General features: G+C 42.0%; 1 protein-coding gene and 1 long non-coding RNA gene across 3 annotated transcripts in view; one reads left to right on the forward strand and one right to left on the reverse strand.

Annotated features, from left to right (window-relative positions):
• Positions 1 to 19,894, reverse strand: part of LOC146401035 (uncharacterized) — a 271,100-nt gene that overhangs the window by 210,829 nt on the left and 40,377 nt on the right. The gene's annotated exons all lie outside the window — the stretch shown is intronic.
• Positions 1 to 19,894, forward strand: part of TSPAN5 (tetraspanin 5) — a 253,303-nt gene that overhangs the window by 46,455 nt on the left and 186,954 nt on the right. The window lies entirely within an intron of this gene.

Consider the following 19,894-nt stretch of genomic DNA (forward strand, 5'->3'; position numbering starts at 1 on the left):
ATAAGGACGCCAGTCATACCGGATTAGGGCCCTAATGAATTCATCGTAACGAATTACACCTGCAAAAGCCCTACTTCCAAATAAAGGCACGTTCTGAGATAAGGGCGTTAGGGCTTGAACATATCTTTTGGCAAGTATGTAATTCAGCCCATAATAATGCCGTAATGTTTTCTTCATTATAAAAGCAAGAATAATAATAATACCTCATGCTGATGGGGGTACAGTAGAGTGGTCACCTCTAGGTATTGCTGTTAGGAATGTTAATTAGCACACGAGAAACTGAATTTAAGTTGATACAAGAGTGTGAACTCCATAAAGTCAGGGACCTTGTCTGTCTGCCTCTCATCTATAACTTCAGCTGCAAAAATAGAGTCTAACATACAAATAGGTGCTCAACACATGTTTGTTTTAAATGAGCGTATGATATTAATAAATGCATGATTTAATGTGTAAATGGTTAAGGTTTTGTGATGGTTAGATATCCAGAGAAAAGTGTTGCTAAATACCAGAATCTTGACTAAATAGATAGAAAGGGTCCACCCACCCTAAAAATCTATCCAAATGAATAATTTAGGTCTTTATAAAAATAATTGCATCTGTCGTATCTGATGGAATTCATACAATGGAACAAAAGCTATAATTACACTTATTTTCACTGTATGGAAAACATGTGCATGATACATTCAGTAAACCATGAATGAGATTTCCAGTTCCTTCTCCACTAAGGAATTGGTAAAAATACTTACCCTAGCTAAATCTTTTTTACCTTTTAAATTTCACTTACCATTTCAAATCTCATAGGAACCCAAAGGAGGATTCTCTGACCCTCTGAGTTAGGTTCCCCTGCTACTTTCACAGATTTCCAAACTTTTTTTGTTAGTGTTTATCACCTTTGAACTTAAATAATACTCTGTGTTACTGCTGTTACAGTCTTAGCTTTGCTACATACACGCTCCTATAAAAGATCTTCTTTGTCTTCACTGAGATACCCCCCCCCCATGTCCTTAGTGCCTGGCATATATTCACTGCTCAATAAATATTTGATTTGCAGTTCCTGTTGTGGCGCAGCGGAAACAAATCTGACTAGGAACCATGAGGCTGTGGGTTCGATCCCTGGCCTCACTCAGTGGGTTAAGGATCCAGCGTTGCCGTGAGCTGTGGTGTAGTGTGCAGATGCGGCTCGGATCTGGTGTTGCTTTGGCTCTGGAGTAGGCTGGCAGCTGTAGCTCCAGTTAGACACCTAGCCTGGGAACCTCCATATGCCATGGATGCCTCCCTGAAATAGCAAAATAAAAATAAAATAACAAATGTTTGATTAATCAACAAATAAATTAATGAAAGAGTGAATGAATGAATAAACGAATATGCATAGATGTGTACCTCTAGTCTGGCCTAGATTACTCTTCTCTGAATTTCGCTGGAGTTCTGCTGCTGATCATCTTCTTTCCTAGGCTAGACTTGCAAGAATGTCACTTTCATTTATTACGGCCCTTCCTTCTTTGCAGAAAGTCAGTCTTTGCATTTGCTCAACATAATGGCCATTATCTATTTTATCACAAAGGAAACTTTGTTTTCCTTCAACAAGCTCTGCAAAATGCCTCCTGCTGCTTATTTATTATCAGAGGAACCTCCCTTTCTATTGCAAGACCCTGGACGTTTCTAGTCCTTTAATCTGGGTTCTCTGTGTTCCCTGGTCAGTGGCCTCTGCGTTCTGCCCACATCGTGTGAAAGGAAGCTAAATTCTTCTTTTGGTGCATGGAGTAACTTACTCACTGGGGTCAAAGCTGCAAAGAGATCCCCCCAGGAAGACGCAGGCATACAGTGAAACTTCCTTTGTAACATTAAGAATTATTTCTGGCTGTAACAGGGAAGGATGTTTTCTAATTTAACCATTTTAAACCCACTGCAAATGCAAAACGTTCCTATTATTTCCATTTTAAAGCTATTATAAATAATAATCATATTTTGGGATTTTTTTTTTTTTGGTAGAAAACTTTCTCCATATAAGAAATTATTTCATTAAGATAGTCTAGAGGTGGACATGCTGGACCATCCATTGAGTATGGACTTTTCTTTTGGACTTTTTTTTTAAAGGCTTTTTTTTTGGCTTTTTAGAGCAGCATGCACAGTATATAGAAGTTCCCAGGCTAGGGGTCAAATCAGAGCTACAGCTGCCAGCCTTTGTCACAGCCACAGCCCCGTCTCTGACCTCCACCACAGCTCATGGCCATGCCAGATCCTTAACCCATTGAGCAAAGCCCGGGATCTAACCTTTATCCTCATGGACCCCAGTCTGTTTCATTAACCCCTGAGCCAGGATGGGAACTCCTTTTTTAAGGCTCTTGATACAAATTCAAGCTGCTTGTCTCAGTGTATACCATCAGAACAAAAGAGGGCTCACTTAAAGACATACGTTTGCTATTAATTATATGTTATTCATTTGTTTGTGAGCCTTAAATTCAAATATCTGTATCTGTATCCATGAGTCTTAAATTCTGTTCTAATTCTGCTTCCCTCTCCCCATTGATACTCACTAGTTTATTCTCTGTGTCTGAATGGATACAGAAAATATATTCAAATGAATATAATACAAGAAATAAGACTCACAGATACAGAGAATAAACTAGTGGGTACCACTGGGGAGAGGGAAGCAGGGAGGGGCCAGACAGAGATAGGGGATTAAGAAGTATAAACTACTATGTATAAAATAAGTAAACTGCAAGGATATATTGCACAGCACAGGGAATGTAGCCAATACTTATAATTGCTATAAATGCAGTATATAACCTTTAAAAATTATGAATCACTATGTGTTATACCTGAAACATATAATATTGTAAGTCAGCTATACCTCAATTTAAAAGATAGTTTAAAAAGAGAGGGCCCTCTTTATTGAACTCTTCTCAAAAGTGTAATTATGATTTAAAAAAAAATCTTCAGTCTGAGTTCCCTGGTGGCCTATTGGCCAAAGGATCTGGCATTGCACTGCTGTGGCATGGGTTTGATCCCTGGCCTGGGAACTTCTGCATGCTGTAGGCATGGCCAAAAATCCCCAACTAATCTTTAGTAATAGTATTGATGAAAGCTATAGCAATTTGTTTTGTTATACCATCTTTGATAATTATCAAGAAACACCATGCTTGCTAATGAGTTTATTAGCTGGATTTTCTCTTTGGGTAATGATATCTTTTGTGAATAACTCTACTGACCAGATATCAGTGGGGTCCGATTGCTTTTCTTATCAGTTTGCATAAACTCTTTATGTGAAAATATATCAACCTGGATATTTTATTGAAAACATTTTCCCATTTTAGTATTTACCACATAGTTTTTTTAATGCATAGAGTTCTTTTAATTTTTACAGATTCAAATCTGCTGGTCTTCTGCTTCATAATTTCTATAGATTCGAATCTGTTATTTCTAAGCTTAGGAAATCTTCACTCTTGTAGAAGTTTTATAAACAGATGTATTTTCTTCAAATATTTCTATTGTTAGAATTTTAAATATTTAACTTTCTAATAAATCTAGAATTTACTCTGGTGTATGGAATGACGTGAAAAATTTAGTTGTCATATTTCTGAAGACTTGTCCCAACACCATTTGTTGAATAATTTATGCCTGCCCCATGGTTTAATACGCTTCCTTATGACACAGTAGATTCTCAATAACATAGGGTCATTTTATGAGGATATATTATACAGCACAGGGAATATAGCCCATATCAAAAGCAAAGTTTTTTAGACAAATTTTTCTCAAGTACGTGCTACGTTTTATTAATTTGCTATAAGGACACCAGCAAGGCGACTAAAACAAGTGTGCCTGTATAAAAATGGAAGGCTTGTAGGGTGGGAGACAGAATGCTTACATAAACAAAGAGATTATTTTTAAGTAAGAAAGGTTTCATTTTCATTTTGCAAGGTCATAAAAATGTCATGTCCACAACCAGTTGTTACAAAAGAAACATGTGGCAAAATGGTCCATTTTCCTACCTGTGCATGAAGCTTTTCTGGTTTGTTTAGAATGCTGTTGCCAGTAAAGAAATCATTGGTATTTTCGATGGGAGTTGTATTAAACCATGTGATTTGGCTTCTGAGACTTCAAACGACCCCAGGTTCTCTCCTGTCTTACTAGCTGCCTCCTTGCAGTCTTCTCTGAGGGGTCTTCCTTGTCCCAAACTCTAATTGTTGGCGAGCCCTAGGCATCTCTCTGTGCATTCTGCCCATGGATGACCTCATCCATGCCTCTGCCTTGAAATTCCACATATCTGCCGATGGCCTGAGACGGTCCCCTGAGTTTTAGATCCACGGAAACTGCCTGCTCAACATCTCCCCTCAAAGTCAACAGAAATTTCACATGTGGCAGGTTCAAAACACAGCACTTGATTTCAGTCCTGCAACTCTGGCTCCTTTTCCAGTCTTCCTCATCTCATTAATTAACACTCTGGTCCAGGCGAGGCAAAAACCTAGGGGCCAGCCTTGATTCCTCTCTTTCTCTTATCCCTCTTACTCAGCCCATCGGCAAATCTCCATGTCTATCTCCAACCTACATCTGGACTCTACTTTTGATGTCTCCACCCCACTACCCTACTGCCAGTCTCTTTTTTCTTTCTTTCTTTTTTTTTTTTTTTTATTACTCAAATGAATGTATCACATCTGTAGTTGTATAATGATCATAAAAATCTGATTTCACAGGATTTCCATCCCAGAGCCCAAACACATCCCCCCACCCCCCAAACTGTCTCCTCCGGAGACCATAAGTTTTTCAATGTCTGTGAGTCAGCATCTGTTCTGCAAAGAAGTTCTGTCTGTCCTTTTTGCAGATTCCACATGTCAGTGAAAGCATTTGATGTTGGTGTCTCATTGTATGGCTGACTTCACTTAGCATGATAGTTTCTAGGTCCATCCATGTTGCTAAAAATGCTGGTATTTCGTTCTTTTTAATGGCTGAGTACTATTCCATTGTGTATATGTACCACATCTTCTGGATTCACTCCTCTGTCGATGGACATTTAGGTTGTTTCCATGTCTTGGCTATTGTAAATAGTGCTGCAATGAACATTGGAGTACATGTGTCTTTGCGAGTCGTGGTTTTCTCTGGGTAGATGTCCAGGAGTGGGATTGCTGGATCAAATGGTAGTTCTATGTTTAGTTTTCTGAGGAATCTCCATACTGCTTTCCACAGTGGTTGCACCAATTTACATTCCCATCAACAGTGTACTAGGGTACCAGTCTCTTTTTTCAACCTGAATTATTGAAATAGCCTCCTAACTGATCTCACTATTCCCGCCCCCACACTTCTATCTTATCTATTCTCAGCACCAAGACTAGGCAAATCCTTTTTTAAAAAAATGTAATTAGATCATATTCTCAGCTGATCAAAATCTTCCAGTGGAGGCCATCAGATGTAGGGGTTAAATATTAGAGGAAGGTTATCAAAGCTGGGTTGGCAGGACATCTCCTTCCATCACAGACAAAGTCGGTCAAGCCTCCATATAACATTAGCTAATGGGAAAAATGACTGCGGAGCGCTTTTGTGTCGGTCAAGCACCTTACATGTTTTATCTCATTCAAACTTCACACGAATCCTAGGAACATGGTGTTAATATTCCCATTTTACAGATGGGGAAAGTAAAGCAGGGAATGGTTAAATAATTTGAAGCGATTAGTTGGCAGGGCTGGAATTTAGACATAGGGCTCTCTGGCTCCAAAGTCCACTCTCTCTGCACAGTTGCAAGGCTCACAGGGGCCCTGATCTGAAGAAGCCATGGCTCTAGGAAGAGGAGAAAGGGGAGAAGCTGCAGCCACAGATAACCACACTACAAGACAGGATGTAATGACTGCTGAGAAAGAGAATCAAGCACAAGGTTTTCTTTTTTTATTTGTGCTTCAAATTCACTTGGAGCCTGTGGAGAGCCTTTAGGAAGGGAGCCACACAGACTGGGGAGGAGGGGTTGCTAGGCTGAGAGAATGGTTAAGGGCAAAGGCACATGATCAGGAGAGCTTAGGACATATTTGCAAAAGAAAGAGCAATGCTCTTTGCTTGGTGGATTGTGTTCATGCTGCTGCGTAACCAAAGGTGAGGCCAGAAACTCTGATTGGGTTCCTTCTGTGGAACCTAAAAGATGGATGAAGGGGTTTATTGTTTATGGAATAGGCCATGGGTAACCATTGAAATCTTTTAAACAAAAGGCTAAGTCAGATTAGTATGGATCAAAGAAGAGGGTAATGATAGAAGAATGAGAGCCCCATAAGCGACTCTAAACCATATAGGGAAGAAATAGGGGGAGCCTGGATTGAAGAGTGGACGTAGGAATGGGAAGCTGGGGCCTGATTTAGGGTCAGATACAGGGGGAGGTTTCTTAAGTTTGTGCACTTAGGATGCTGGGAGCAGGAGTGGGAGAATCAAAGATGCCTTCAGGACACCAATCGCCTGAGACACTAGAAGAAGAGCCGGGCCACTGATAGATTAATATTGAGGCAGGACTGGTTGGTGAGCAATGAGCTTCTGAAACACCCAGGTGGGAGATGGTGTCTCCTGAGGGTTCCATATGGTAACTGACATTTTGGGAGGTCATTTTTTTTTTTTTTTTTTTTGTCTTTTTAGGGCTGCACCTGCAGCCTATGGAAGTTCCCAAGCTAGCAGTCCAATCGGAGCTGTAGCTGCCTGCCTATACCACAGTCACAGCAACGCAGGTTCTGACCGTCGTCTACAACCTATGGTGCACCTTGTGGCAACGCTGGATCCTTAACCCACAGAGTGAGGCCAGGGATCGAACTTGAGTCCTCACAGATAGTAGTTAGGTTTGATACCGCTGAGCCACAACAGGAACTCCTGGCAGGTCATTAATGCCTTTTCAGGGGATGGTCTTTGTGAAGGTTGGAGAGTTGAAGACAAGTAGACGTTCTCTCTCTTAGCTACACATTGAAATGACCATGGATCTTAAAATCAAACCAAACCAAAGTGAAGCAGCTGAAAGATCTCCGTCCCTACATCTGTGGCCTCAGAATCTCAGGAGCCCAGGGAAATAATTGCTAGTTCCTCAGGTGAAGGTGCTGGGCAGTCAGAGTTGAGAACCACTGGATGAGGGGTAGGTGGCTGCGGTGAGAAGGGAAGGAAGGACGAGTGATACGGCTGTCTTTCCTAACCTGGAGGAGAGATGCGCCATCTGGTTCCTAGGTTTCCTCTTTCGCATCCTTCAGGCATCGCTTCCCGTAGCCACCGCTATCAAAGCTAGTTAATACTTCAACAGAGAACCTCCTGGTTGCGTAGCAGGCATTCATCTCTCTTATCCTTGACTGTTAAAGAATCAGAGGGTGTGAGAGCGTGAAGAAAACAGCTGTTTGAGTCCAGAGGTTTGCAGACTTTTTTTTGTAGGGGATACCTTTTAGAAAACAAAATCTCAACGGGACAAAGGGTGGGGGAAAAAATGTAATCGTAATGTATACATGTAAGGATAACCTGACCCCCTTGCTGTACAGTGGGAAAATAAAAAAAAAAAAAAAAAAAGAAAAGAAAACAAAATCTTATATGAAATCTAGGGGTAGAAACAGATAAAAGTAGAACTGTTCTGAGAGAGCCGCAGCCCGGGACCCATTTATTTTTTAATTTTTAAATTGAAATATAGTTAATTTACAATGTTGTATTCGTTTCCGATGTACAGCAGAGTGATCCAGTTATACATGTGTTTACATTCCTTTTCAGATTCTTTTCCAGTAGGTTATTACAAAATATTAAATACAATTTCCTATGCTATACAGTAGGCTGTTGTTGTTTCTCTCTTTTATCAACAGTGGTATGTATGTGTTAATCCCAAACTCCTAATTTATCTAACCTCTTCCCTTTGGCACCGTCAGATTGTTGTCTATGTCCGTAGATCTTTTTCTATTTTGTAAATAAGTTCATTCGTATCATTTTTTAGATTCCAAATATGTGATATCGTGATACTTGTCTTTTTCTGTCTGACTTAACAAAACTTAGTATCATAATTTCTGGGTCTCTCCATGTTGCTGCAAATGGCATTATTTCATTCTTTTTTATAGCTGAGTAATATTCCATCATAGATACATACCACATCTTTATCCATTCCTCTGTTGATGGACATTTAGGTTCTTTCATGTGTCTTGGCTATTGTAAAGAGGGCTGCAATGAACTTAGGGGTGCATGGATCTTTTCGAATCAGTGTTTTTGTCTTTAGAACCCACTTATTTTTCTACCTTGTCCCAAGCAGGGACTTTGGAAAGTTCTTCCAGATCAAGATCTCTATCCCACACGTTCAACGTAACTTCCTTCCTTTCAGGTAAGGAAACTAAGTTTTCTGAGTAGTGAAGTAACTGATCTAAGGTGGCAAATTGATTAGGGGGGGCTTCCTAAGTCCTTGTACAGTTTTCTTTGCTTCACAGGGTATTGCCTCCCCCCCATCAGTCTAACATCACCCTGAAAATCCTTGTTCTGTTTCAACAGAGAAAGGTGCGCAGGGAATCAAATTACGCACAGTGGCTTTGGTACAAGGTTAAGTGAGGGAAGAGGCTGCAACTCCTGACTGTCCTGAATGATGGGGTTTATCTGTGGGGATCTCATTTGTCTGTGCTGCTCCAGTTTCAGCTCTCTCTGGTAATTCTGAGTGACCTGTAAAAATTGTTATCTGGCCAACTCAGGGAGATAAAAAGCCTTGTTCGTTTTAAAGGGAACGTTTCAGTGATTGAAATTTTATCAGTAGGATGGGCATGGAAAAACCTTTTTTTTTAAAAAAAAAAATACATATCTGAGGAAAAAAGTAATGAGACCTAAGGAATTCTAATTGAAAATGAGACTCATTAAGCCTCTTTTGCATATTTTATGTGATCCTTGAAAGAAGCTACTCTGAGGCGTTTTGGGCATTTAATATACTTTTGGCATCTAATATAATTCCAAATTTTCCCAAAGCCATCTCCTGGCAGCAACTCAACTCCTTGGGAGATTTGGCACGTGGGAAGCAGCCACAACTTCTAAAGAGGCTAAGATACATTTCTGACTTTGTGGAATGTTAACTCTGAATTCCTATACCTTCTAAAATACCTTCTAGACTTGAAGGATTCTTCCCAAACAATTGCAGCTTGGAGATTTAACTGCTTTAGTCATCCATGCTATTTATTTGTACAATGTGCTTTTGCTGCATTGAATTGCTAATATTTAGTCAGATGATGATGACGTGAGATGATTAAGCCAGTCCATTTCTCCGTTACAGTGCGGGAACATCTTCAATCACAGAAGACTGAATTGACCTCTCTCTCTCTCTCTTTTTTTCTTTTTAGGGCCGCACCTGCGACATGTGGACGTTCCCAGGGTAGGGGTCGAATCTGAGCTGCTGCTGAGAGCTATGCCACAGCCACAGAAATGCCAGGTCCGAGCAGCATCTGTGATCTCTGCCACAGCTCGCGGCAACACCGGATCCTTAACCCACTGAGGGAGGTCGAGGATCAAACCCGCCTCTTCAGCGACACTGTGTCAGGTTCTTCACCTGCTAAGGCACAGACGGGCAGCACGATTTTCCTTTTCTTAGTGCCAGCTGATTCTGCAGGCTCCTATTTAACTCACAACTTCTTGTTCAAGTCTCAAAAAAAGAGCGGTTGTTTCTTCTAAATTACCTCCCGGTACCCTGTAAGAATATGCATATCTTTCATTTGGGGCCTCATTGCAAATTTTCTTCATCAATAATGTAAGGAAGGACCTGGTCTTTGCCTCCGTGGGGGAGATGGTGCTCTAACTATGGATCTACCTTCAATTTATGGTAAGTCAGCAGCAAAACTGCAGGCGTAGAGGCTTCTCCCCAGCTGTGGCAGCCTCGTGTAGATGACTAAACCTCACAGGCACCCAACTTGGCAAGGCAACCCGCCACAGAGGTGCTTATCTTAGCCCCTAGTTGCGTCTCAGAGCCCAGCTCACATTTATTCACAGAGGAGAACTAAAGAATGCAATTGGAAGTTCAATAAATGAATAATTCAGCTAACACACTCCATCTTTTCATATCTGGAAAATTCATGCTGTTTACATTTTCTCCCCGACTCTCCCGCCTTCTTCTTTTAATTTATATCAGCCACCAGAGCAGCTGAGGATTGAAATACATATGTATTAATTTCTGGATTCCAGTCTTTGCTCCTCCTCCTCTGCCTCGGGCCACTTCTCACCCCTGGAGACTGTGGCTGGTCACTTAGCCCTGAACCCTGAGGAGATGCTTACCTCCGGCTAAGCATGTTGTCCTGGTGACTGTGGCTCAAGGTATATAATTATGATAATGATAACACGCCTGGGATTTACAGAGGCTTCCCAGTGTCCAATGCACACTCGCCTTCTTCATCCCCAGAGATGACAAGGCTTGAATCCACACACAGGACAACTCCCTCCTACCGGGAGACTCAAGGAGCACTTTGAAGACTGTGCTGAACTTAGAATTTCCCCAGTTTGCTGGTGAAGAGCATGACCCAGGCACTTGTTAAATATTCAGATCCCTGGACCCCCGAACAGACCTAGGAAACATGAACGTCTAGGGAAAGGGCCTGGGATGTGTGGTGTTTGTGTCAATAGCTCCAGATGATTCTTATCACCAGACGAGGCTGGCAAACACTGCTCTGGAAAGGCTTCTGTTATCCCCAGGGGCTCAGTGCCAGCAGTCTTGGGGGGGATCCCATGACCAAAGTGATGAGCATTTATAAGTTGCCAGAGGTCTGTCAATCGCAGGGTGCAAGCGGAGGCTGGGTGCTGGAGATCTCACCCAGGCTACAGCCTGGGTCCTAGGGAGGTACTCCAGATGGAGGGGAGTTCTGAGGGACTGAGGAGTTAAGAGGAAGGGACAGGACATGACTCCCCCCCCCCCCCCAATGGTCTTGGCTCAGAGCTGGTGTTGCCTCTGACCTAGGTTGGCAGTTTGGCTGTGTTCTTCCTCCCAGAAAGGTGCCTGGACCATAAGAGTATACAGAGGTGTTCCTTTCCTTTCCAGAGAGAACTTCTTTGCTCCAGACAGTCTTGGAGAGAACGTGGTGGAGATGGACCAGTGGGAGCAGAGTGACAGGAAGAAGCTGAAGTGCTAGGAGCTGCAACTTGAGACCGTTCGCATTTCTAGGGTTGCATAAGGCAGCAAGTTGCTAGGGTTCAACATAGGGCACCTTGGCTAATCCTAATTCATCATATTGAGGGATAATATTTCCTGTTCTGTACCTCAAATTTTAGTTTCCCATGATGATATGCATTATTTCTAGAGAAAATGTAAGCATACGGTTTTAGATTCCCAACGATTTCAAATGCCTTTTTAAATTTTTAGCGGATAAACGATCGTTGAACTGAAATAAAACAAAAGTTAGCTTTTAGTGATAAACCATTACTGTGTGTTTTATGTCTAATAACTTAATTATGTCACTCTGGGATTGATGAATTTGAAGAAACATGGAAATTTATTGGCTGTCGCTGTGAATCTAGTGATGTGGAGATGCTGGATTTATATATGTTAATTTGATTCATATGCAAGTCAAAACACGCATATTTTTAATCAGCAGATGGTTTAATACGCTTTCCAAACTTGTAAAAAATGAAAAGTACCGCGAGCTATTTTTTGCCTTGTCATTCATTCTGTCAACGGTGTTTATTATGCACCCACTGAATGTGGTGCATTTGGTGCAAGGCAGAGTTACTAACGGTGGAAAGTCAGTCCCTTTGGTAGGAGAAGATGGGATAAGCCTGGACGCAGATAGTGCTTACTTCATGCTTTGGGGAGTGTTTTTCCAAGATTATTGTGTCATTTGAACTTTCATGACTCAAGTGGATTTCTTGTAGATAAGCATTTCGGAGCCGCTTTAGAACTATTTCTGTTTGACCTTTCATTGCCCATTTGTACTAAAGTTATTAATTCATTCTTTCATGCGGTAAACAATATCACGAACCCAGTATGTGTGAAATGCTCGCAAGGCAACATACGACAATGAAATCTGATCCCTGCCCTCAAGGAGTTTGTGGTCTCATAGAAAAGGTAGCTGAAGAATTGAAATGAAAACTCAGATCATCAGCGTAGAAGGCCCCGGATGTTCTCACCTCTACGTCCCCAACTCATCAGCCAGGTTGGATTCTCCTGGAAGGCTTGGAAGGAGCCAGAGTTCTGGGGAGAGGGAAGCACAGGGGGCTGGTCCTGGGTGTGTGACTGTGCACCAGAGAGAGCCGCCAGCTTCCAGTTATCTCTTGCCAGAGAGGGTTTCTGCTCTCAACAGCCTTTGTTGGGTTGTTCCTGATCAATCAAACAAACTTCCTGGGAAAGCTCGTTTAAAGGAATGCTTAGATAAATTCCTCTGTAAAACCGATCCTTTTCATACAGTCAACTCTACGTTTCTTTTTACACTTCTGTTAGATTTCCTAAAGGGTGGACGCATACCACGCATAGCCTCAGAATGCACGTGTTGGACATTTCTTTTTTTTTTTTTTTTTTTTTTTTTTTGCTATTTCTTTGGGCCGCTCCTGCGGCATATGGAGGTTCCCAGGCCAGGGGTCGAATCGGAGCTGTAGCCACCGGCCTACACCAGAGCCACAGCAACGCTGGATCCGAGCCGCATCTGCAACCTACACCACAGCTCACGGCAACGCCGGATCGTTAACCCACTGAGCAAGGCCAGGGATTGAACCTGCAACCTTATGGTTCCTAGTCGGATTCATTAACCACTGCGCCATGACGGGAACTCCGGACATTTCATTTTGACCATGGAGACGTGTGTGAACAACTTACCTTTATATATTGGACTGTGCTTCAGTTTGTTATTCGTTGTAAACGTAGACTTTTTTTTTTTTTTATTGTGCTAACATATACAGAACACAGAATGTGCTACTTTAACCATTTCTAAGTGTGTCGTTCAGTGGCGCTAAGTGTTTGCCATGTTGTGCAACCATCTTCACAATCCACTTCCAGAACTTTGTCCTCATCTCAAAGAGAAACTCCATACTTATTAAACAGTAACCCCGCATCCCCTTTCCCCGCAATCCCTGGAAATCTCTATTCTACTTCCTATCTCTAGGAATTTGCCTATGCTGTGTACTTCATAGACGTACATTCATGCAATGTGTGACTTATGTGTCCATCTTATTTCACTTAGCATGATGTTGTCAAGATTCAGCCATGTTTGTAGCATGTATCAAGATGTCATTCCTTTTTAAGGTTGAGTAATAATATTCCAGTCCGTATATACCATACTTTAACCATTCCTCTGTTGATCAACATGGGCTATTTCTACTTTTTGGCTCTCGTGCTGCTATGCTAAGATTTTGATAAAGAACCTCGGTGGGTACCTGTTTTCAATTTTTTTTTTTTTGAAAGAATAAGTATATACCTAGGAGTAGAATTGCTGAATCACATGTTAATTGTTTAACATTTTGAGGGATGGGCAAATAGTTTTCTGTAATGGCTCTGCCATCATGGTTAAGTATAAATTTTTTTTTTTTTTTTTTTGTCTTTTTGACTTTTCTAGGGCCACTCCTGTGGCATATGGAGGTTCCCAGGCTAGGGGGTCTAATTGGAGCTGTAGCCACTGGCCTAGGCCAGAGCCACCACAATGCGGGATCCGAGCTGCATCTGTGACCTATACCCCAGCTCACTGAAATGCCGAACGTTAACCCACTGACCGAGGCCAGGGATTGAACCCGCAACCTCATGGTTCCTAGTCGGATTTGTTAACGACTGTGCCATGATGGGAACTCCAAGTATACACTTTAAAACTTATTTTTTCAGAGTTCTGAAATTCAAATAAATGATTCAGATATGACATCTACTCTTCATAAATGGAACTAGTTTTTGTTCCTACTAGTTGCACCTTAATGCTATTACTACAGAAAGAAAAAAGAAAGAAAAGAAAAAAATAGAACTGGAAGAGCCTTTTTTCATGAATCTGTATCTTACTGTCCTTTTTGGAATTGTAGCACGTGGTCTATTCTGACATGTGTTCTTACCCCTCTTGCCCCGTGTGTCTTTGTCTTCCAGTTTACTCTTAGGGGGGAAACCATGACCACAGGTGCCTTAATGGGAGATGTGCGCAATAAATATTTGTTAAATCAGTTGATTCTGCATAATAAAACCTCAGTGGATATCTGATGAATCTGCTAATACCTCTTCCCTGTTTCTGGACATTAAGTTCCATGGTAAAGAGATAAATCACAGAAGCAAAGTTTTGAGAAGGTTAAAAAAGAAAAAGCAAATGGTAAAAGAGGAAATTACTGGATATCATTACCATGCCTAGTGTTAAATGAGGACAGATTTTATAAGGAGTTGAAATGGCTTAACTGCAAAATAATTTGATGTGGTGATGGATGGAAGGAAGGGTGGAATCTGTAGGGCGGGGATGGCATTTTGAAATTGTTTGAGGGTAGGAGTGACTTTGGAATGTAAGGGAGCATGAAAGCATGTTTGCTTTATAAGAAAGGAAACAGAGACTGATATGTGATGGAAAAGGAAAGCACTTAAGGGTTAGAGATAAGGGGTGACGAGGTTAGACTCTTGACTGATAACCGCAGTCTGGAGATGGAGATGGACTTGCCTCTGTTCTGACGGAGGGTTGTTTCTCTGTGCTGTTTTGGGCCACTGGCAAATGGAAACTATAGTAGATTGAAGCTTTTTTCTCTGCAGAATGAGATCAATCATACAAAAATATTTATTAATGAAGTAAGTATATAAAATACCAATAGTATCAGAAGTATATCAGTATTTCTGGGCAATTCTTTTTTTTTTTTTTGTCTTTTTGTCTTTTTGCCATTTCTTGGGCCACTCCCGCGGCATATGGGAGGTTTCCAGGCTAGGGGTCCAATCGGAGCTGTAGCCACCGGCCTACACCACAGCCACAGCAACGCAGGATCTGAGCCGCGTCTGTGACCTACACCACAGGTCACGGCAATGCCGGATCCTTAACCCACTGAGCAAGGGCAGGGATCGAACCCGCAACCTCATGGTTCCTAGTCAGATTCGTTAACCACTGAGCCATGACGGGAACTCCCTGGGCAATTCTTTTAAAATGTTTTCTGTATTTTCTAAGTAGGGAAGGGTATACCAAGAAGATGCTCCTTTGGAAATCAGAAAAAAAAAAAAGTTACCATTTTTCTCTGAAAAGCGCAATTTCAAAAGTTCACCTAATATTGATTAGGAATTTTTTGGTCTAAGTCGTAGCAGCAGTCATTGACTGATGTAATCAGAAGGGAAATTGGGTAGGAGGAAATAAGCTAGCTTACGGGATTAGAGGGAAGGCAGAAGAACCAGGAGGATCCTAAAGCTCTCGAGGGCAGCCTTGGACTTGGCCAGGGGTTGCAATCAATAAGCTCCAGGTCACTTCTGGTCTTTTCCTCCCTCTGTGCAGTATCATGAAGGGAGCTTCTGACTGGCTGAATGTGTATCATGCACTTGCCCCTGGTAGGAGGAGGGTAGGGCCTGGCACCTTGCATCAGAGGCCTGGCTGACTATTTCCAAAAGAAAGTGGAATAAAAAAAAAAAAATCAATGCCTGCTCCATCATCTTTTGTGAAAGATAGAATTCATTTTATTACAAAAAGCAATTATAATTGATTTTTAAAAGTGAAACAACTGTGTTCCACATATGCTTGTTTAATCATATTTATGAGACAGATATATGCTTCCTTTTAATGTTCTTCCTGGGGCCCTAAAAACTAGACTTCTTTAATGGGGATGTGTGGGCGTGAGGCAAGAGGCACAGAGCGGAGGTACTGATTCTGAGGGATCCAATGTTTTTCGAGAAATAAAATATTTTCATTTACTCACTTTCCCACCAAAGAACAGTGGGCACAATACTTAATTCATTAACTATAACAAAAATTTTGATTGCAGCCAATTAAAAAATGTTTTGCGTTGACCTCATTAGGACATGGATTTCACGTGGGATCCCTTATTGTGTTTTGTTTTTTGGCCTCGCCTGCTGCATATGGAAGCTCCGGGGCCAGAGATGGAACCTGCGCCACAGCAGGGCAGTGACAACACAGGATCCTTAACCTGCTGCTTTAACCACAAATATGAGATGCCTACTTCAAAATACCTAAAGCCCAAACGGGGTGCAATGGAAGATTCTGTCTGCAAACTCCCCAGACTTCACAGAGAGGGTCCGCTTGAAGAAATTCAGCAGCAGACCGCCTTGGGCAGGGCTGCAAGCTTTTCAGAGCACAAAAGGCACACCTCTTTGGGTGGCGCACACTGTCAGAGGCTCTGCCCCTGTTTCTCTTGGTGTTTCTGTTTCCTTCCTCTTTCCGCAGAGCGTGAGAATCTTTTGCCTGGACCCATAGGGCTCCCCTCCCCCCTACTCCTAAAAACATCACCTCCATTTCAGCCCCAGGCAGGGATTCCTTTGTTAATGAAATCCACCCAGACCTGTGAGCTGTGAAGTACAATTTTAGCTGATGCTGGGGAAGGACTTTGTGGTTGAGAAAGTGAGAGAAAGGGGTAGGCGTGAGCTGGTCAGACAGTGTTACAGGTTCCCCTGTTTTGTTGAAGAGAGACGGGAGCAGCTGGGGAAGGGAGGAGAGGGGAGGGAAAAGGAGGAAACGGGAGGTAGTGAGAGAGACACAGAAACACAGGGGGTGATTCTTGATGAGAAAATCAGAGGGAGAGGATGCCCGCAGGAGACTGAAAACCTCTCTTAACCAACAAAGTCTCTCCTGTGACAGGAAGTCCTGGGTAGATGCAAGTCAGCCAGGCAAGGAAGGTGTGAAGCCTCCACGCTTGTCACTCCCTAGCTCTGATATCCTTGGTGTGGTCTTTATTATTGTCAGGCTGTAGAGGATCCAGGTGGCACACCCCAACACAACTGCATCCAAGGCCAAAAAGCAAACGTGTCTTGGATGTGAGGAAACTCCCGGCAGCTACCCCTCGTTGGCCAGAATTGTCTCAGGCCCATGTCTGAACCACACAGTGGCAAAAGCCAGGGGTGGCTGAGAAGGTTAAAGGACCCCGTGGATCTGGGCTGGCGTCGGTCTTGCAAGCACATGGCTGTGAAAAGAGGGGGGACACTGGAGCATCCGCTGGGATCTACGAAGAAGGTGGCCTTGGGGGTGGAGGACCAGCCACCAGGGCCTGGCCGCAGAGAAGGTAAAGAAAAATATAGACCTGGAAGAGCAGGGAGACTTGTGAGAGAGGAGGGAGGCAGAAAGCGGGGTGGGGAGAGGGAAAATACAGAGAGAGACAAGCCCATTGAATTCGGTGTCTTAGGTTAAAATGCTGTTGTCATATCTTGCTGTTTAGTTAGGCAACCATTAGAGGAACATGCTTTACCTGTTCTCACCACCGTTTGAAAGGCTGATGAACTTTTTCATAATTAAACTTAACCATTTTTAGTTCAACCTCAGAATTATAAGGGAGATGGCTGTAGCAGTCTGCAGGGAGAAAACGCCTGTCCTTTTTTTCCCCCTACTTAAACTAGGCCAGAATTTATTGAGTCATGAAAAGTGGTGCTAAAATAAATATAATGATTACTTAGTTATTTGTTTATGTCTCCTTATCATTTTATCTTTGTCAGTGTAAAAGCAATACAACCGCATTAAAAAAATGGAAGCCAGAAATGTGAAAACCAAATCACCCACCATCCCACAATCCAACAATTGCTATCATTTGTCAAGAATTAAATCCTAACTTTTTTTCATATAATTGCATACAATTTTGTAGATTGATTTGTTTTTCAAAACAGTTACATCATATACATGGTACCCATTTTGAAAACAGACAGAGGGTATATTAAAAAATAAAGCAGGGAGTTCCCACTGTGGCCAGCAGAAACAAATCTGACTAGGTTGTGGGTTCGATCTCTGACCTCACTCAGTGGGTTAAGGATCTGGTTCATTGGGTTGCTGTGGCTGTGGCGTAGGCTGGCAGCTTTAGCTCCGATTGGACCCCTAGGCTGGGAACTTCCATATGCCACAAGTGCGGCCCTAAAAAGACGAAAATAAATAATTAAATAATTAAAAATAAAGCAGGCCTCCTTCCCATCATGTCTTCAGGCGTCCAGTCTGCACCTTGCCCCCAAACCACTACTACCAGTTTATTTTCTTTCATCCATAGCCTACCTATTAACAAAGACATATGTGCATATATAAATTTTCCACTTTCCTTTGCCAACACACTTTGTTATGATTATTATTTTTAATGAAATGGTAGCCTTTTTTTTTTTCTGTCTTTTTGCCATTTCTTGGGCCACTTCCACGGCATATGGAGGTTCCCAGGCTAGGGGTCCAATCGGAGCTATAACCGCTGGCCACAGCCACAGCCACAGCAACACAGGATCTGAGCTGCGTCTGCGACCTACACCACAGCTCACGGCAATGCCTGATCCTTAACCCACTGAGCAAGGCCAGGGATCGAACCCGCAACCTCATGGTTCCTAGTCGGATTCGTTAACCACTGAACCATGACGGGAACTCCGGTGCATGCCTGCTTTTTAAATTTAACTTTCACATTACTTTGAGATAGTTGCACATGTAGTAAGTACCTTTAAAATTGAACATCATAATGTATTCACATATTGCCACATACTCTTTATAATCATGGAAAAAGGTTTGAATAAATGATTCATCCATTTAAAAAATATATTTATCAAGCACCTGAAGCCTTGGCAGGGCGCTAGTGATCTAAGATTGAAAGGAGATGGACCACACCCTTGAAGGAGAAGCGGCAGAAGGGAGCAGACAGGCAGATAAACAACTAATTACAGGTAGTCTCCAAGTGCCAAAATGGAAGGAGGTAGAAGGGGTTGAGGGGACGAAAGAGGGAGCCTTAAACATGTTGATCAAGAGTGTTGAGGATAAGTAAGAGGGCTCAGCAGGGCAAAAAGAGTGCTTCGGGCAGAGATGAGGAATGATACCTGCAACACAGAGAAACAGGAAGCCGTATTGCAGTCCAGCTGGCTACAGGGAGGTGTGTATAGCCCCTGCTCTGGCATCTTTAAGTTGTGGCCAAGTTTTCAATATAAGTAACACGATGATGTACATTCTGCAGTATCTAACTTTTCCCATATTCTGGAGAATTTCTTTGGCTTGATTCCCAGAAGTGGGACTGCTGAGTCAAAATGGAGGAGCATTCTGACCTGCGACATACAGCGAAGATGCTTTCCAAATGGACAGTATCATTTTATACTGATACCAGCATCTATGAGCAAAACCAAGGCTTATTATCTCTATATCTTATTACTGATTTGTTTGAACATCTATTTCTTTAGTTACTATAGGGTTAACTTTCACCATTATTTATTACTATTTGGTTTCTTTTTATGTGATTTGAATCATTGCAATTCTTTTACTTTAGCTTATGAGCCCTATTTATAATATAGATATTCATATTTCTATCATATTTGCTGTCTCCATTTTTCTTTTTGTGGTTTGGGTTTCCGTTTAAAACAGAGTTTGAAACACAGAAGTTTTAAGATATTACACAGTCCTATCCATTGATCATTTCCTTCTATTGTTTCTAAGGTGAGAAATACTTCTAGCCAGACATTTAACAGAGGATTTCATTTTCTGGATTGCTTTAAAAAATACATTTAACTCATAAATCCTCTTTGAACTTGCTTTTGACATAGGAAATGAGAGTTCAGCTAGCCCCCCCACTCCTGCCCCAAATTACCAGTGAGTTATCTGAACTTGCCCTTCTCTGCTGAGTTTTATTTCAAGGATAAATCCTGCTTAGGGATCAACTCAGTCATCAGTTGGATCTAATTCTAGTCCTTTTCTGAGTTGTGTTACATCAGCTTAAGACCAACCTTGCCTCTGACTTACCCAAGAATTGGTAGCAACTCTTCTATTTATGCATCGAATGACAACGTAGCAGGAATAGGCTTAGGTAAAGCTTGTCAGTGCCTTCCACTTAGCAGGTCAGCTGCTGCTGAAAGCAGGCTTTACCCCTGAAGCCTACC

The sequence above is a fragment of the Sus scrofa genome, chromosome 8, assembly GCF_054392235.1.
Source record: "Sus scrofa isolate SSC_HxYL_T2T_F1_AM1 chromosome 8, Sscrofa_HxYL_maternal_Yorkshire_Landrace_v2.0, whole genome shotgun sequence".
In the NCBI taxonomy this organism is placed as follows: Eukaryota; Metazoa; Chordata; class Mammalia; order Artiodactyla; family Suidae; genus Sus; species Sus scrofa.